Source organism: Saccopteryx leptura, chromosome 2 (assembly GCF_036850995.1).
Source record: "Saccopteryx leptura isolate mSacLep1 chromosome 2, mSacLep1_pri_phased_curated, whole genome shotgun sequence".
NCBI classification, from domain to species: Eukaryota; Metazoa; Chordata; class Mammalia; order Chiroptera; family Emballonuridae; genus Saccopteryx; species Saccopteryx leptura.
In genome coordinates, this window is record NC_089504.1 from 49,725,917 (window position 1) to 49,745,081 (window position 19,165).

The window sequence follows — 19,165 nt, forward strand, 5'->3', positions numbered from 1 at the left end:
CATGATTATTTTAAAATGTACAAGCATTACAGAGATTCAGAATCTAGAGAAAGAGTGCCCAGCTGCTGAGGACAATTTTAGTTTAGGTACTGAATATATTTTTTGAATTGGTGATATATTCAAATGGTTCAAAAATCAAACATCTAAAAGATGTACAGAGAAAATCTCCTTGTCCTCCACCCATTTAGGTCCCGTCCCATCTCCACTAGTAGCAACTTCTATCAGTTAGTTGCTTTAGTATGTTTCCAGAGCTTCTTTAGCAAATATAAGCAAACACAGATATATACTTCCTACTTCCCTTCCCTCCCTTCTATACAAAAGGTAGCATACCATATATGCTGCTCTGCACTTTGCTTTTTTATTGTACGTAACAAATATTAAGCAAATTTTGATTTGGATTGGAAAGAAGCCAAAAATAAAAGAACACATGGACACATTTGCATACATGCGAACAAGCATGCACATGCGTGCACACACTTTTTTAAAAAAAATAACTAAGCAGGATAAATTAATTGAGCCAATAATTATTCAGCGTATTTCTTTTCTCGGACCTTAGGAAGACATAAACCAGCGAGAAGTTCTGAGGTAACAGTTTTGAATTAGGAGGTCCTGTTTGATATAGTAGCAGAAGGTAGGGACAGGTGAGCCCATGTAAGAACCAGAACTGCTCAGGTTCATGTCTTTCTTGTTCAGAAGTCACTCTTTTGGGGCCAATAAAAATTACAGATGCCTCTGCTCTTTGAGTAATTCCACTCTGATTCTTTTTATCACCAGGAAACAGAAATCACAGCACACCACGTGACAGAAGCTAGAAAACAGACTTCTATATTTTTCCTTCAGTACCACATCAGTGAAGATACAAAACTCACCACTGTCTAAGAGGGAGACTATCCAATGGCCCAGGCAGTCCTAGGGGCCAGTGTTCCGGTGCACTTTCTAAGAGGCAGAGAACCAAGCGTTTTGCTGAGAAGTTCAGCCAAGGCTCTGAAAGCATAATTATTCCAAGAAATCCTTTTATCTGTTTGTTTTTTCTCCCAACACAAAAAACTAAAAGTTCAGGGTGTGAACCAATCACAACATTCTTTAAACCTAGTGCATTTCGCTTAAGAACAATAGTCATGGCCCTGGCCGGTTGGCTCAGCGGTAGAGCGTCGGCCTAGCGTGCGGAGGACCCGGGTTCGATTCCCGGCCAGGGCACATAGGAGAAGCGCCCATTTGCTTCTCCACCCCTCCGCCGCGCTTTCCTCTCTGTCTCTCTCTTCCCCTCCCACAGCCAAGGCTCCATTGGAGCAAAGATGGCCCGGGCGCTGGGGATGGCTCTGTGGCCTCTGCCTCAGGCGCTAGAGTGGCTCTGGTCGCAACATGGCGACGCCCAGGATGGGCAGAGCATCGCCCCCTGGTGGGCAGAGCGTCGCCCCATGGTGGGCGTGCCAGGTGGATCCCGGTCGGGCGCATGCGGGAGTCTGTCTGACTGTCTCTCCCTGTTTCTAGCTTCAGAAAAATGAAAGAAAAAAAAAAAAAAAAAAAGAACAATAGTCACAGTTCCATTAAAATTTCCCAGGCTGTTAAAAGGATCTTACATGGTTATGTTGGGGGAACTCAGACCTACATAGGGAGTTTTCCAAGAGTCTTCCATAATAGCAACTCAAACCACTCTTCAAACAGCAGAACTCCACTCCTGGTTATACATCCTGTCTGCCTTTGGCCATTTTTATCCTGTGATAACATATTAGCTAGTGACAGCATCCAATCTAAAATAAAATACATCATGAACAATTTGAAATTCTTCTTTCTTCTGGGTTTTATTTTATGCCCTATACTGCCAATAAGTAGATATCTTCTTAAATACCTGAGTGCTTAATATAACTAGGAGGTGTAGGGTACACTATTTTCCCCAGTCTTAGTGTCTCTGGTCAACTCAGGAAGGTCCCCAGGTTCAACTATGTTAAAGAAGTGATGCAGGCCCTGGCCGGTTGGCTCAGCGGTAGAGCGTCGGCCTGGCGTGCGGGGGACCCGGGTTCGATTCCCGGCCAGGGCACATAAGAGGCGCCCATTTGCTTCTCCACCCCGCCCCCCTCCTTACTCTCTGTTTCTCTCTTCCCCTCCCGCAGCCGAGGCTCCATTGGAGCAAAGATGGCCCGGGCGCTGGGGATGGCTCCTTGGCCTCTGCCCCAGGCGCTAGAGTGGCTCTGGTCGTGGCAGAGCGGACCCCCGGAGGGGCAGAGCATCGCCCCTGGTGGGCGTGCCGGGTGGATCCCGGTCGGGCGCATGCGGGAGTCTGTCTGACTGTCTCTCCCCATTTCCAGCTTCAGAAAAATTAAAAAAAAAAAAAAAAGAAGTGATGCAAGACTCAAGCAAAGAACTGAAGGCAAGCCTGACCTGTGGTGGTGCAGTGGATAGAGCATTGACCTGGAATGCTGAGGTTGCTGGTTCGAAATCCTGGGCATGGCCAGTCAAGGCACATATAAGCAATCAATGAACAACTAAAGTGAAGCAACTATGAGTTGATGCTTCTCATTCCACCCACTCTGTAAAATCAATAAAATCTTTTTTATTTTTTTTTTTGACAGAGACAGTCAGAGAGAGGGACAGACAGGAAGGGAGAGAGATGAGAAGCATCAATTTTTTGTTGTAGCTCCTTAGTTGTTCAGTGATTGCTTTCTCATACGTGCCTTGACCAGCATGCTACAGTAGACCGAGTGACCCCTTGCTCAAGCCAGCGACCTTGGGCTTCAAACCAGCGACTTTTGGGCTCAAGCCAGCGACCATAGGATCATGTCTATGATCCTACGCTCAAGCTCGATGAGCCTGCGCTCAAGCTGGCAACCTCGGGATTTTGAACCTGGGTCCTCTGTATCCCAGTCCAACGCTCTATTCACTGTGCCACTGCCTGGTCAGGCAATAAAATCTTTTTTAAAAAAACCCAAAAAACTGAAGGCAAAATTGGGGGCAAAATCAAGAGAAGACTCAATATCATAAGTCAAATTGGCACTCAGGGATCTGAAAAACTAGAAGCGCTGAAAGTGCCTTTTGGAAGGTATTGTCTAGACCAGTGGTTCTCAACCTTTCTAATGCCGTGACCCCGCAATACAGTTCCTCATGTTGCGGTGACCCCAAACCAAAAAATAATTTTGGTGGCTACTTCATAACTGTAATTTTGCTACAGTTATGATTCGAAATGTAAATACCTGATATGCATTATGTATTTTCCGATGGCTTTAGGCGACCCCGCCGGGGTCACGACCCACAGGTTGAGAACCGCTGGTCTAGACCATCATTTTACAGAGGACTAGAAAGTAACTCATCCAAGATCACACAGAACACCAGTGGTGAGAGCGGAAATCAGATGGCCCTTCTTTGTTCTTAGTCTAGTGTTCACTACCTTTCCCTGCTACTCCTGTTTTCTTGTGCAGGGAGGGCAGCCGAACCCTGTCACTAGCTCATCCTCCGAGGGCATCTCCTTCACTCTGGGATGCTGGGTGCTCTTAGCTGCCTCCCTGGACTTTTCCAGTTGTAAGTGTCAGAAATCCAGCTCCAACCAGCATCGGCAGAGGGAGAATGACTCCATTCCTGCAGCTTGGAACCAAACCTCAGGGCAGGTAGACAAAGGTAGGGCTTCACTTCTGCAGTAGCCTGGACAAAGTCCCTGCAGGATGTGAGGTGTGCCTTGTGTACGTCTTTCTCTCCAACATTTCCTTCTCTCATCTCATCCTGTCATTCTCTCAAACTGGCTTCCTCCTCAGACCTGAAACCATGCTGAAGGCTGTCCCATCTTTGCTGTCCCATCTTCCCTTGTTTGTAGTTCAAACATCATCTGGGAAGAACTCTGAGGCCTCTGGGTCACACACTCACTCCAGTACCCACGGGCACAGATCAATAGGATTGGCAGCACCCACTGAAACGTGATATTGAAGTGAGGTGGGGCTAGTGCAACCCAAAAAGGGATTCTCTGGGCGGAAGAAAGGCAGAGGTCTGGGAAGGCAAACACTGCATATCACTCACTTAGCCTCTCCTTCACACAGCTCAGCCAGGACTTCACCTCAACTCTGTCAATGTTCAGAATCCTGCAATGTTTTGCTGATGGGCAATGTCTCCCAGACATTCCAGTTCATGATCCGTGCAGGTAAGACTACTTAGAATGAGCTACTAGCCCAGCAGAAATCCACACATACAAATTTACCATTTTAACCATTTTTAAGTGTACAGCTCAGTAGTGTTAAGTACATTCATATTTTTGTGCAACCAATATCCAGAACTCTTTTCATTTTGCAAAACTAAAACTGTACCCACCTGACCTGTGGTGGCGCAGTGGGTAGAGCATCGACCTGGAACGCTGAGGTCGCTGGTTCGAAACCCCTGGCTTGCCTGGTCAAGGCACATGTGGGAGTTGATGCTTTCTTCTCCTCCCCCCTTCTCTCTCTCTGCCTCTCTCTCTCTCTCTCTCCCTGTGTTCCTTCTCTCTAAAATGAATAAATAAATAAAATCTAAAAACAAAAACAAACAAACAAAAAATAAAATAGCAACTCTATATTACCCTCTGCATCTCCTCTCAGACTCTGGCATTCTACTTTCTGTCTCTATAAATATGACTACTCTAGGGTCTTCATATGAGTGCAAAATACAGTATTGCCTTTCTGTGGCTGGCTAGTTCACTTAGCATAATGTCCCCAAGATTCATGCATGTTGTAGCATGTGTCAGAACTTCCCTCCTTTTTAAGACTAAATAGTATTCCATTGTGTGGAAAGAACACATTTTGTTTATCCCTTTATTAGTCAATAGACACACAGGTTGCTTCCACTTTTTGGCTATTGTGAATAATGCTGCTATGAACGTGGCAGTATAAATACCTCTCTGAGTCATTACTTTCAATTCTTTTGGGTATATACAGCTAGTGCTCGACTTACGACCACAATGGGTTCTGACAGAACAGTTGTAACACGATTTGGTCGTAAGTTGAGTAGGCTATAGGTACAGTACTGTGAAATGATGTTATAAAAATTTTTAAGTCATATTTTATCATAATTTTCTTTCATTACTGTTATATATCATAATTTTCTTTGTTCATTTTATGCCATTTGTATTATCTCTACACCATTTTGTTTCTTATTTTTACATTTTTCAGGTTTAAGTAAAACATTGCATTACCAGTACAACTGGTTAAATATTTGCAAAGACAATTTCCCCTTGGTAGACATCTTGGGAGGGGTTTGATGAAAAATATCCAAGACACAAAACACAAATTGCTGTACCAAGTCTGGAATAACTGTTGAAATGGTGCACGTGGAGATGGTAGTGCTGCCGGAAGCTGGTCTGCACCATCATACGCCCAGTTGGGCAACGCTTGCGCTGCCAGATGTGGAGCAGTCATGGCTAGCGATTGTGGTCGTAAAGTCTAATGGTCGTAAGTTGCATTGGTCGTAAGTCGATCGATATTTGTACTAAGAAGTGGAATTGATGGATCATAGGGTACTTCTATTTCTATTTTTTTTGAAGGACAGCACTATTTTCCATAGTGCCTGCACAATGTTGCATCTCACCAATAGTACACAAGGGTTCAATTTCTCCACCTCCTCACCAATGCTTGTTATTTTCATTTTTTTCTTTGTTGTTGTATATAGTAGCCATTCTAATGGGAATGAGGTGGTTTCCCCAGGATTTTTAACTGGAACTGAGGAAGGAAGTCAGTTTCTTCCATGACAGAAGCTACGGAGGTGGGACCCTAATTGTCATGTTTCTTGACATGTGAAGAAAGTGTTGAGTTTTTTAGGGTGTAAATTATTCATATCCCTTCCCCCTCCAAAGTTCAGAACCCAACTGAAACTTATTCACAGAAGCCCAACAAACACTGATAGGGATCAAAATATCAGCACAGTACTTTTCAAGGTGGATTGGAGACAATCACTGGAAGCCAATCTGGGCTAGGCTTCCCATTTCCCTTCCCCCAGTGGAATTTACTTACCAGGCCATGGAGGGCCTGTTGTGCCCCACCTTGTAACAGAATCAGAGAAAGCTCTGATGAATTTTACTATAGAAAACACACAAGATTGTATGCAGCTTGGGGACAGGCAGGATCTAAAACAGAATAGGCTATGCCTGCATAAGGACCATCGGCCCATCTGACCAGCCAGAATAAGCCAATTCTTCATCCTGGGAGAAAGGGCATCTGAAAGGGAGAATAAGAGCTTAGTCCCCCAAAACTCTGAGAAAGCAGATATTCATCTGCATTGGATTAAGCTGATGCATGGAGGGCAAGGAAAATGTCTTTTCTCCTGCCTCCCTGGTATTTCCATTTCTTAACACATAGGGCTCAGCACCGCACAAATACAGCTGTTCTTCCTGGGAGAGGATGCCGAGTGCTTGTGAACGCCCTGCTGAGGCTGCTCGCTGCTGCCCGTCATCATGGTTCTGTGAGTTCTCCTGAGGTCAGCTCAGTGTTGGGACCCTGACGGCTCTGAAATGAGTCTGAATAGAAAACACTGATTAATTTACTTGAGGCTCTACCAAAGCCCTGGTTTGAAAATTCACTTCCCAATCTGTTTTCCATCAGACATTCTCCCAGGTAGGATATTCAGCAGAGACCATTGCAGATTATGCAATGCACTCAAATGAAGGCATAAAACTACTACAAGTCATAAATGCCAGCAATATTAAAATGCCCTGATTTGAACTATCTGAAATGCCTCACGTTATTAAATTCTCAGGGAGGAATAAAAATCTTTAAAAATGTCCTTTTTTTTTTCTGGAAGGCAATTATTTTTGCCCTCATTTCTTTCAGTCCAGGGTCAGCCCGAGGGGCCTCATTCAGCGACTGGCGGCAGAGTCCAGCTCTTTCTGCAGCTGCCCCCGCTGCAGGACAATCTTGGTTCCAGGTCTCCAGTTCGCCACTCCTTTGGACAGTAGTCTGGAGTCCGTGACTTGTAATCCGAAACTCAACTGGGAGAAACCCACCCTCGAGGGTTTCTGCTGTGTGGGACCCCCCCACCCCCTGTCTGGCAGAAGGCCAAGTTGGCTGAGGCCTTTGTGCTGCCACTGAGGTCTTCCTTAGAAGCTGCTTCTGCTCAAAACCATGAAGAGGAAACCCACCTCGAAGAGGCATCATTGCCTGCCCGGAGGTGAGACGTCCCCAGCTCCAGCAAGCACCTTGTCTCTTCCACATGGGGCTCTGATGTCCCTGAAGAAAAGAAGCTGTCTTTAATTTCTCCTAGAGTCCCTCCTGAAGGCAGCTGGGTCATGCTAAAGTGACTGGCAAGGCCTGTGACGTGGAGAGTAGCCTGCAGGACCGAAGCAGCCACGCAAGCTACTACAGGCAGTCCCTGGGTTATGAGCAAGACGGGTTCTGTAGGTCTGCATGTAAGTTGGAACAAATACATGTACCTATTAAATGCAACCTAGACAGATGTTTGTCTTACGTAGGATTTATTTTTACCTTTCTGTCCATAAAAATACTTAAACATTTTCAAATACAACCATAAATAATCTTGGATGATGCAGAAGATGATGGACTTGCTGGAGAGGATGAAGCTGGTGTTTGAGTCGGGGTTTGACTCTGCTGCTGGAGTCAGTTTCTTGAAGGAGGCATCAAGGGAGGTTTGTACAGAGCTTTACTTTCTCTCACTATAAATGGCCCTGTGCATCTCAGGCCTTCGGTAACATAGACCTTCGGGGGTACAGTAAATATTGGTGAACCTCTCTATCAGAATCTTGCTCTTCTAACTTTGCCATTCCTGCTTCAATGAGACACAAAGCATCAGTTAACTCTTGCAGAAAATTTTTCGGTTCTGGAGTTTCTAGGTCCCTGTTTTCTTCCCTAAATGCTATCATCTGCTGCTCAAGTTCCGTAAGGTCTTTATTGGTTAGTTTTTTGCCATGGGAGTCAAGTAACTCTATATCATTTTCACTGATGTCCAACTGCAGTTGATTACCAACAGCCCTTATGGTGCTCTGTTTGTAAGCATGAGTTGTATGTAAGTCGGATGTTTGTAACCTGAGGCCCATGGCACATGACTCTCCTGTGAATGAGATGAGAAACATAGAGTAGTAATCATGTAGAGAAGCAGTGTTTTATTGTAGAGAAGAATTATAGGTTTCAAGTTGACCAAACATGAAAAAACCCGAAGTGATTATAATTTCTCTGTAAATAGTGGAGAAGATTTACCTCAGGTTAATGGCAAGTTTACTCCTGGTCCTCTTTAATAAGGAAATACTTGAAAAGCCTGGGGAAGTCACAAACAATTGAGGGTCTTAGGCTTAAATTTATTTTAACCTGAAATTATAGATCTGAAATGTTAACTGCCCCCAGTACAAGATTCAGGGCAAATCTACTCTTCTCTGTGAGAGAAAACAGAAACTTCATCTAGTCAATTGTATTCAAAACCTAGGCCTTAAAAGACTTGGACTTCATTCTAAAATGAGAGATTTCTGCAAAAAGTTATTTAACTCAAAAATTCTAAAACTGTATTTACTTTTTTAAAAAATAAAGATGAATGAAAAAATCTACAAAACTCTTTGAGGCATTAGCTAATTAAAAATGTTAGTTACTATATTAACTAAATTGGGGAAGAGAGCAGCTTTAGAAAATGATATAAGCCTATGTTCATAAAGGCCAGGAAACAAAACGAGTCGTAGCTTCACACTTGCTGTTCTAGCTACTCATCACGAAAAAAGCTGGCAGATCACTTGACTGGAAGTGTAGCTTGCATCAGGGTATGATCGATACATGGTCTAAAGAGAACACCTTTGACCCCTGACAGGATTTTAAATCTCAGAATAATGTATGAAAGTGTCTCCTATTTGGTGTACAATGAGACACTTAATTCTTAGGAAATATTTATGGCAGTTTGTTTTTGGTATAAAGAAAACAGAGATGACTATTTAGCAAACAAATTTTAGTGTTTTTTTCCCGCCTAGAAAGACAGATAGAGGAACAGATAGGGACAGACAGACAAGAAGGGAGAGAGATGCCTGACCAGGCGGTGGCACAGTGGATAGAGCATTGGACTGGGATGCAGAGGACCCAGGTTCGAGACCCTGAGGTCACTAGCTTGAGTGCAGGTTCATCTGGTTTGAGGAAAAGCCCACCAGCTTGAACCCAAGGTCGCTGGCTCCAGCAAGGGGTTACTCGGTCTGCTGAAGGCCCGCAGTCAAGGCACATATGAGAAAGCAATCAATGAACAACTAAGGTGTCGTAACACGCAATGAAAAACTAATGATTGATGCTTCTCATCTCTCTCCGTTCCTGTCTGTCTGTCCCTGTCTATCCCTCTCTCTGAAAAAATAAATAAATAAAGTGAATAAATTAAAAAAAAAAATAAAGAAGGGAGAGAGATGAGAAGTATCAACTCATAGTTGTGGCACCTTAGTTGTTCATTGATTGCTTTCTAATGTGCCTTGACAGGGGGGCTTCTGTCGAGCCTTTTCTCAAGCCCGTGACCTTGGGCTCACACCAGCAACAGTTGGGCTCAAACCAGCGACCATGAGGTCATGTCTATGATCCCACACTCAAGCTAGCAACCTTGGGGTTTCAAACTTGGGTCTTCTGTGTCCCAGGCGGACACTCTATACACTGCGCCACCACCTGGTCAGGTTAAACCCATTTTAAATATTGATACACACTGCCAAATTGTCCACTCCAAAAGCCATATCTACTTACACTTCCTTCAACAATGACAGTGCTCATTACCTCACATTATCTCCTGCAGTAGCAATTACCAATCTTTTAATGTTTGTCATTTCAATGGATTGAAAATAGTATCTTATTTAATTTTCCTGATTATTTATGTTTTTATGTTTGTTGTTTATAGGTTTTTACATTTTTTTATATCCTTTTTTCATCTTTTGTTTGGTTTGTAGGTGCATTTTTTTTTTTTTTTTTTTTTTTTTTTTTTTTTTTTTGAGACAGACAGGCAGGAAGGGAAATGAGAAGCATCAACTTTTCATTGGGGCACCTTAGTTGTTCATTGATTGCTTTCTCATATGTACCTTGACTGGGGGGGGGGGGTGTGCTACAGCAGAGCTAGTGACCCCTTGCTCAAGCCAGTGCCCTAGGACTTAAGTGACCTTTGGGCTCAAGCCAGCGACCATGGGGTTGTGTCTATGATCCCACGCTCTAGCCAGATGAGCTGTGCTCAAGCTGGTGACATTGGGGTTTTGAACCTGGGTTCTCTGCATCCCAGGCCAATGCTTATCCACTGTGCCACTGACTGGTTAGGCTGTGGGTGCAATTAAAAAAAATTTATTTTTTTTTTAATTTTAGTTAGAGGAGGGGAGGCAGAGACAGATTCCCACATGTGCCCTGATTGAGATCCACCAAGCACGACCACTAGGGGGCGATGCTCTGCCCATCTGGGGCCCTTGCTCTGTTGCAATCAGAACCATTTTTTAGGGCCTGAGGCAGAGGTCATGGAGCCATCCTCAGCGCCCAGGGCCAACTCACGCCAATTGAGCCATTGCTGAAGGAGAGCAGGAGGCTGTAGGAGGGGAAGAGAAGAGATAGAGAAAGAAGTGAGAGGGAGAGAGATGAAAAAGCAGATTGGCCCTTCTCCTGTGTGCCCTGGCCAAGAATCGAACCCGGGACATCCACATGCCATGCTGATGTACCAGTGAGCCAACTGGCCAGGGTCTTGTAGGTGCATTTCATATTAAGTATCTTTACCCTTCTGTTAATAGTTCATATTTTCCCAATATTTTGTCTCTTATTTATATTTAGTTTGTATAAATTACATTTAATGTAGTCAAATCTATCAGTCCTTTTTTTCTCCCATGGATATAGGGTTTTGTGTCTTGCTTAAGAAGGACTTCCTCACCCAACATTTATTAAAATTTTTTGATATTCTTCTAGTTATTTTTACATTTCCACATTTAATTCATCAGGATTTTATTTCTTGTCCATGGTATGGAAGAATATGTTTTCCAAATAGTTAATAATTTCTGTATCATTTACTGCATGGTTCAATCCTCCCTACTTATTTGTGATGCTGTTTTTCAAACATTAAATTCCCTACATATACCTTCCTCTGTTCTTGGATGCTCTGTTCTGTACCTTTAACCTCCTGACTATTCCTGTGCCAATACCACACTATTCCATTTATCCTGGCTCCATGGATGGTTTTGATATTTAGTCAAATTTTATTTTGTTATCTATACCTTCCAGATGAACTTTATTTTGTGTGTGTGTGTGTGTGTGTGTGTGTGTGTGACAAAGAGAGAGAAGAACAAACAGAAGAGAGATGAGAAGCATCAATTCTTCATTGCGGCACCTTTGCTGTTCACAAATTGCTTTCTCATATGTGCCTTGACCTGGGGGCTACCGCAGAGCAAGTGACCTGTTGATCTACTAAGTGTATTAATATTCTATTAAGTGTACAGTAGTAGATCCACTGATTTTTGAAGAGAAGTATTAAAGTTTCTCATAATTGGTTTCTCCATTTTTCCTTGTATTTCTGTTTTCATTCTATAAATTTTGAAACTGAGTTTTTAGACTACAGATAAATTTAAAAATGTTTTTCTGCAGAATCACACTTTTTTTTTTTTTTTTTTTTTTACAGAGACAGAGAGAGAGTTAGAGGGATAGACAGGGACAGACAGACAGGAAATGGAGACAGATAAGAAGCATCAATCATTAGTTTTTCGTTTTGCGTTGTGACTTCTTAGTTGTTCATTGATTGCTTTCTCATATGTGCCTTGACCACGGGCCCTCAGCAGACTGAGTAACCCCTTGCTGGAGCCAGCGACCCTGGGTCCAAGCTGGTGAGCTTTTTGCTCAAGCCAGATGAGCCCGCGCTCAATCTAGCGACCTCGGGGTCTCGAACCTGGGTCCTTCCACATCTCAGTCCAACGCTCTATCCACTGCGCCACCACCTGGTCAGGCAGAATCACACTTTTTATCAGCCAAAAGAATGTTTTTTGGTCCCATTAAATGGTTTTCTTCTTGGATTCTCTCTATTCTATTTCGTCTGAAGTTAACACAGCCACATCTGCTTCTATTATCACCTGCCTGGTATACTTTTGTCCATTTATATTCATGAGTTTTTTTAGATGTCTTTTGGAAACAGCACATAGTTGAATTTTGTGCTTTTCCTCAAGCTTAAGGAATTCCAGAATTTAAACTACTCAGTTATTGTGAGAAAAGCCTTTGGTCTTGCTGTGTTCTTTTCTTCCTATGTAGCTTTTTTGTATCCTGTTTTTCTTGGATTTTAAAATTCCACAGTCCCTCACCTAATAATTTGATGTATATTCGGTCTCTCTCTCTCTCTCTCTCTCTCTCTCTCTCTCTCTGTCTCCTCTTGGTACATAATACATCTGCACTTCCTGGCTTTGCTGAATTCAGGCACAGCCATGTGCCTTTCTTGGCCAGTAACGTGAACCAAATCGGCATGTGTTACATGCCGTCAGAAACTTTTAAGTCAGTGTATGTTGTATCACACTCTCTTTTTCCCTTGGGTATTGCAACAAGCAATGTAGGTGCCCTAGCCAATCTGTCAAAGGCATATAGAGAACATGAGGACTGATAGATATGTGAATTCCAAACTGCCCTTTTGCTGTTCCGCTTGGCTGCCTGATCCCACCCTTAATTACCGGACAATCGCCCATGAGACAAAGGAATTCCAGGAAGCTGGTCAATCACCCCAATGAAGAGTATTCCAGAAAGCCAACATACCAGCACACCCTTGCTCGAGGCTAGCCCCAACCCTATAAAGTTTTACCTCAGTCTGTTTTCGGTGCTCTTCTCATTTCCTCCTTTCAATAAAGCCTGTTACTCTGGTCTTTCGGACTCCCATGGATTCCAACAAGGACAAATAAATCTGCTGTATTAAAACACTAAGACTTTGGGTTCGTTACTGCAGCATCCATCTAACCTACATTTACTGATATACCTTTAAATTTAATATATCTTTCTATCAACTAAATATTATCTCTTTTACTTAAGAAGAATCCTGAACATATTTTTTAAATCCTGCCCTACCCTCTATTCATGTTAAAACCTAGAACTTTGCTTTATTTTCACATATGCATTGTTGGGCAGATAAAATGTATTATGCTCACTTTGTTAAAGATTACGTTGCCCACGAGGAGGCCGTCACCCAGGTGATATTAATGTGTGTTGAGAATCCTTGTAGCCTGGGGCTTGGTTTTGGGATTAAGCCTTTCCCACCCTTTTTGATGTGGGGCGGTACAATCCAATCATGCCTCAGAGAAGTGACTTTGTATTAGAGACTTCCCTATTTTGTATATTGGATTAGAGGTTGTGAAGCTACACTATAAAATAGGGGCAGAACGGGGGCTTGCCCTCTCTTGGTTCCTGAGATTAGCATGAGAGAGCAGAGAAAGTAGAGCCAGCTGCGGAAGGCGGCCACGTGGAGGAGGCCAGGAAAAGCAGCCAAGATGGTGGAGTGCTGAGTGAGATGCCAGTTTGTACAGAGTTTGTATCTGGGATAAGGAAGGAGATGGGGAACTGAGGAAAATAAGGCTGGTGAGCTAGAAACCTTTGATTCTAGGAAACTCGGATAAGTCAGTGGCTTTGTGAGCACTGAATGTGATTGGGTTTTGGAGCCCAGTGTGTATTTTTTACTTGCCCGCCGGGTGCAAGCTAGAATTAAAGAAAATGGCCCATCAGTTTTTGGCTCCGCTGTTTCTTTACCGACTGTCCGAATCCAATGAGAACCTGCATGGGCTGGGCTGCTCTGATGGTGGCCCTGGCCTTGGCTCCTGGACTTACATGCATTAATATTTATTCAGATGTTTTCTGATTATAGGCATCTCTGGTGATTATAAAGGCAAGGCAGTTCACATGAAATGTTTCTTTAAAATATTTTTTCAGATTCAGTTTGCTTATTAATTCCTAGAGATTTCTTCTACTTACTTACAAGAAGTCTAATACTGGAACTGTTTGCCTTATTAACATACGTTCGTGCACTTACGATAGACACTAATCACTGTTCTTCTAGGATTCTCAAATTTTCCGTAACTTTTCTAATTCCTTTGCCGTGCTTATTAAGGGGATCCCTCAGTCAAACCTTCCCTTTCACGAGTTTAAACTCCAGCTGAATCAATTCTGCTATTTAGTCCCTCCTCTCAATGTTTTATTTTCATAATATTTTTAATTTCCAGAAACTCTATTTTTTAGCATCCTGTTCTTTATGGATATAATATTCTTATGAATCTCTAAAGATCATGGTTATATTTTTAAATTTCTTGTTTCTTCTTGTAACAACTTTCTTGAACAGGTTAATATTTTAATTTGGTGTTACTGGTTTTCTTTGTCTTCAATTTTGATGATTCTTGGCTATAGTATTTATAGATGAAGTCCTAAGACTAAAGTTGTTTTCTTTTTTAGTCAGACAGACAGACAGAAGAGAGAGAGATAAGCATCAACTTGTAGTTGTGTCTCTTTAGTTGTTCACTGATTGCTTCTCATACGTGCCTTGACCCAGGAGGCTCCAGCTAAGTCAAGTGACCCTTGGGCTCAAGCCAGCGACCATAAGATCATGCTGATGATGCTACACTCAAGCCAGAGACCCCATGCTCAAGCCGGTGAGCCTGTGCTCAAGCAAGTGACCTTGGGGTTTCAAACTTGGGTCCTCAGCATCTCAGGTCAATGCTCTATCCACTGTGCCACCGCCTGGTCAAGTAAGACTAAAGTTTTAAATGCTTTTTCTCAGCCAAATGAGAATCCTGGTCACTTTCAATGAACACTAATTCTAAATATAGGCACCTCTGTTGATAATAAAGAAAGGTAGCTGGTCACCAAAGCCAGGTGAGTGGGTAGTTCGTCTTCAGTTTCTCCTTCAGTGCTTCCTGCGTCAGAACACCCGCTTGAGAGAGCTGCTTCCTTAGCCTGCTGGCAAACTCCAGAATTAGGTGCTTCAAAGGTGAGTGGAAAGGCTTAGCTGTTCCACTCTTTGATTAACTGATCTTTCAATACTCCACTTTTATCTTCTGAAAATTCCACATTGTTCATTTTCTGGTTTTGCAGGGCTATTATTTTTGTTTTAATATTTCTCCAGTCATTTCAATGGGATTCTGGAAGAGTAAAATAATGTGTTCAGTCATCCATGTTAAATTATAAGTTCCAGCATGTAGTTTATAATGAGACTCTCTTTAAAAATTAATTTATCTCCTATCTTGCTGTTTCTCTGAAAAATCAAGTGTTACTTTCTTGAGATTAAGGATTATTTTAAAAACATCCATTAAAATAAGATTATTGGATATAGTTCTTGATAGGGATACAGTAGCAATTTTTGGCCACCAGTAATTATGGGTGGGTTTAAGGTAAGATGACAAGTCATTTTATATTATTTTGCAATGTGAACCCTGTTTTGCTTCCTATCCATATTTCCATGTTTCTGAGTCTCTAAATTACTCATCTAATCATTATCAACTGAACATATATAGATGAGCCACCTCACATTCACTGAGGAACCCAATACTCTCCATCCCCATCTCTTCGGGTCTCTCTTCCATGCTTTATCTTTACTCCGCCTTCTCTGAGGTGTGGCTGCATAGATGAGTCTCACTCCTCAGCATCTTCATTATCTCCTTTCATTGGTTCCTTCCTTTCAACCTATAACATTTAAGTTCCTCTTATTCTAAAAACTTTTTTAGCTAATTGTTTCCTCATCTCATCCAAACTTTCTTTTTAAAATTATTTATTTATTTTACAGAGACAGAGAGAGAGTCAGAGAGAGGGATAGAGAGGGACAAACAAAGAATGGAGAGAGATAAGAAGCATCAATCATCAGTTTTTCGTTGCGACACCTTAGTTCATTGGTTGCTTTCTCATATGTGCCTTGACCGTGGGGCTACAGCAGACCGAGTAACCCTTGCTCAAGCCAGCGACCTTGGGTCCAAGCTGGTGAGCTTTGCTCAAACCAGATGAGCCTGCGCTCAAGCTGGCGACATTGGGGTCTCGAACCTGGGTCCTCCGCATTCCAGTCAGATGCTCTATCCATTGTGCCACCACCTGGTCAGGCTCATCCAAACTCTTTCAATGAGTAGCCTATATGCACGATCTTCACTGATCCCTCAGGGCAGCTTTGTCCCCTCAACTTACTGGAACAGATTTTCTTCCACATCCCTGAACGGCTCTCACTTTAGGTCACCAGGGACCGAGACCGCCAAAATCCTTACATTTTCTACAACGTGACACTATCTTCTTCCTCCTTCTTGAACCTCTATCACCGCCCTCAGAATCCTTTCTTTGCTTATTACTTAGTCCCACAGCTCTCTGTAATCTCATTCACTTTCATGACGTGAACTACTACTCCTATGTGGATGATATTCAAGTTTTTATTTGAATATTATACTTTTAAAATAAATGACTTCACATGCATGTCCAGTTATCTACATAACTTCCTAATTCTACACGTTTTAAAATTAATGTCTAAATGCAACTCTTCTGCCCAGTGCAGTTCTCTCCCCCCATTTCCATCCTCAATGACACCATCCAACCTTAGTCACACACGGAAGTCCAGCCTCTGCCTCTTACTTCTTACATCCCATAACCGAGTCTAGCTTATTTTATTTCATAAGTGAATTCAAACTCATTTTCTTTCACCTATATCCATTTCAGGCTCCTTTTTAAACTCTTGCTATTTTCTCATTAAGAAATTACCAAATTAGTGTTTGGTGGAACCAGTTGTTAGACACTTCTATTAAAAAAGATTGTATAATCCAATATATTTGAGAAGGACTACATACCATATGCCTGTCTCAGAGATTCAGAGGGCTCTTTAGTCTACAGCAGCCTCGAGGAGTAACTGCTGAACGTTATTTACACCAGGGTCTCCCTTATGTTTGCCCCCAGCACTCTCCCAGTGGGGACAGGAGAGAAAGTGGGAGTATTTAAATCCCATTTAAAAGCCAGTGCTCCTCAGAAGAGTGTGGCATAATTGATCTCCATCCTTCTTCAAATTGATGTTATATTAAAGCCAATGATCTAAAATGCAGGCATGAACATGTCACTTCCTTTCTTCAATCTTATTAGCTCACATTCCTGAGAAGAACCAGCACCATACGACATGGATGGTTAAGACCTTTATTCTCCTTGCTGCCTACTTAGCACCATTGCCACTGTTTGATAACCTTCCACTAATTCCAAACTGCTTATAGGTGTGGTTTCCCAGACCTACCACTCTCACACCCATGGCTCTGTCCCTGTGCTTATACTGTTCCTTCTACCTGGAGTATCCTTTCCCTTTATCACCTTATTCACCAGTTTCCAATTAGTCTTTTAAGACTTAGCTATTACTTGTTTAGATTGGCCCCACAGCTCTCTCTCCTTCCCCAAATACTGGCTAAACTTCCGAAGTATTCTCTTTACAGAATGTGCCTTGTTGTATTAAGACATCTGCTTGTATGTCTCCCCTTTCACTAAATCATTAAAAGGCGAAAACTACATCTTGTTTATTGTTTTATTTCCACAGCACTCAATTTATGATTAATGAATTACATGGCATTGTTGTAGCTCCTGTGATAACACTCAAGCAGGACCTTCTAGAGCAGGGGTCGTGAACCTTTTTGACTGAGAGAGCCATGAATGCCACATATTTTAAAATGTAATTCCATGCCTGACCAGGCGGTGGCGCAGTGGATAGAGCGTTGGACTGGGATGTGAAAGGACCCAGGTTTGAGACCCCGAGGTCGCCAGCTTGAGCACAGGTTCATCTGTTTGAGCAAAAGCTCACCAGCTTGGACCCAAGGTTGCTGGCTCGAGCAAGGGGTTACTCAGTCTGCTGAAGGCCCATGGTCAAGGCCCATATGAGAGAGCAATCAATGAACAACTAGGGTGTCGCAAAGAAAAGCTAACGATTGATGCTTCTCATCTCTCCATTCCTGTCTGTCTGTCCCTGTCTATCCCTCTCTCTGTCTCTGTAAAATAAAAAAATAAAAAAATAAATAAAATGTAATTCCGTGAGAGCCATACAATGACCCGTGTACCTTACGCATTATCCAATAAAAATTTGGTGTTGTTCCAGAGGACAGCTATGATTGGCTCCAGCCACCCGCAACCATGAACATGAGCGGTAGGAAATGAATGGATTGTAATACATGAGAATGTTTTATATTTTTAACATTATTTTTTTTATTAAAGATCTGTCTGTGAGCCACATGCAGCCATCAAAAGAGCCACATCTGGCTCGCAAGCCATAGGTTCCCGACCCCTGTTCTAGAGTAAATCTGACATTCCAGCTTTTCTCTGATCTTACCTCTCAAGTCAGCCTGGTTGGACTAAAGACTTATTACACACGGTTTACCAGAGGCATAATTTAGTTGAGAGGCATGTGTTCATATACTCGTATATACTCTGCCTTTAAAAAATCCTACCCAGTCCCAGCCGGTTGGCTCAGCGGTAGAGCATCAGCCCAGCCTATGGATGTCCCAGGTTCGATTCCTGGTCAGGGCACACAGGAGAAGCGCCCATCTGCTTCTCCACCCCTCCCCCTCTCCTTCTTCTCTACCTCTCTTCCCCTCCTGCAACCAAGGCTCCATTGGAGCAAAGTTGGCCTGGGCACTGAGGACTGTGCCATGGCTGTGCCTCAGGCACTAGAATGGCTCCGGCTGAACAGAGCAATGCCCCATATGGGCAGAGCATCGACCCTGGTGGGCATGCCGGGTGGATCCCAGTTGGGCACTGCCTCCCTGCTTCTAACTTCAGAAAAATACCAAAAAAAAAAAAAAAAAAAAATCCTATTCAGTTGGGGGTAGGAGATAGGCATATAATCACACTCTTTTGCACTTCTAGTTCTCATTGGCTTTTCTCTCAATGTCTTCCTTGAGTCCTTCCTCTTAACAAGAAAACAGGATAACAAAATGATGAAGAGCATGAGTTCTCGTTCAAATTCCAGCTCTACTACTTATTTTAGCTGTGTAATTTTGGCCAGTGCACATAATCTGTCTCGTCAGCCACCTCACCTATAGAATAAGCATAAGAGCAATTCTCCTCCAAAGGGCTGCAGTAATACATAAAGCTGGTCAAGTAGTTAGTAAATGTATGCTGCTCTGGATGTTCTGAATCAGGATATGCCAATAGCTTTCGGCCATGTGATTTTAAAACTATTCCATTTATTCACTGCCATGCCTTTCTTGTCCCCTTACCCTGCTTTGCTAATTCTTTTCTCATTCTATACAGTATTAATTCCATAAGGGTAAAGGTTTTGTTTTGTTCAC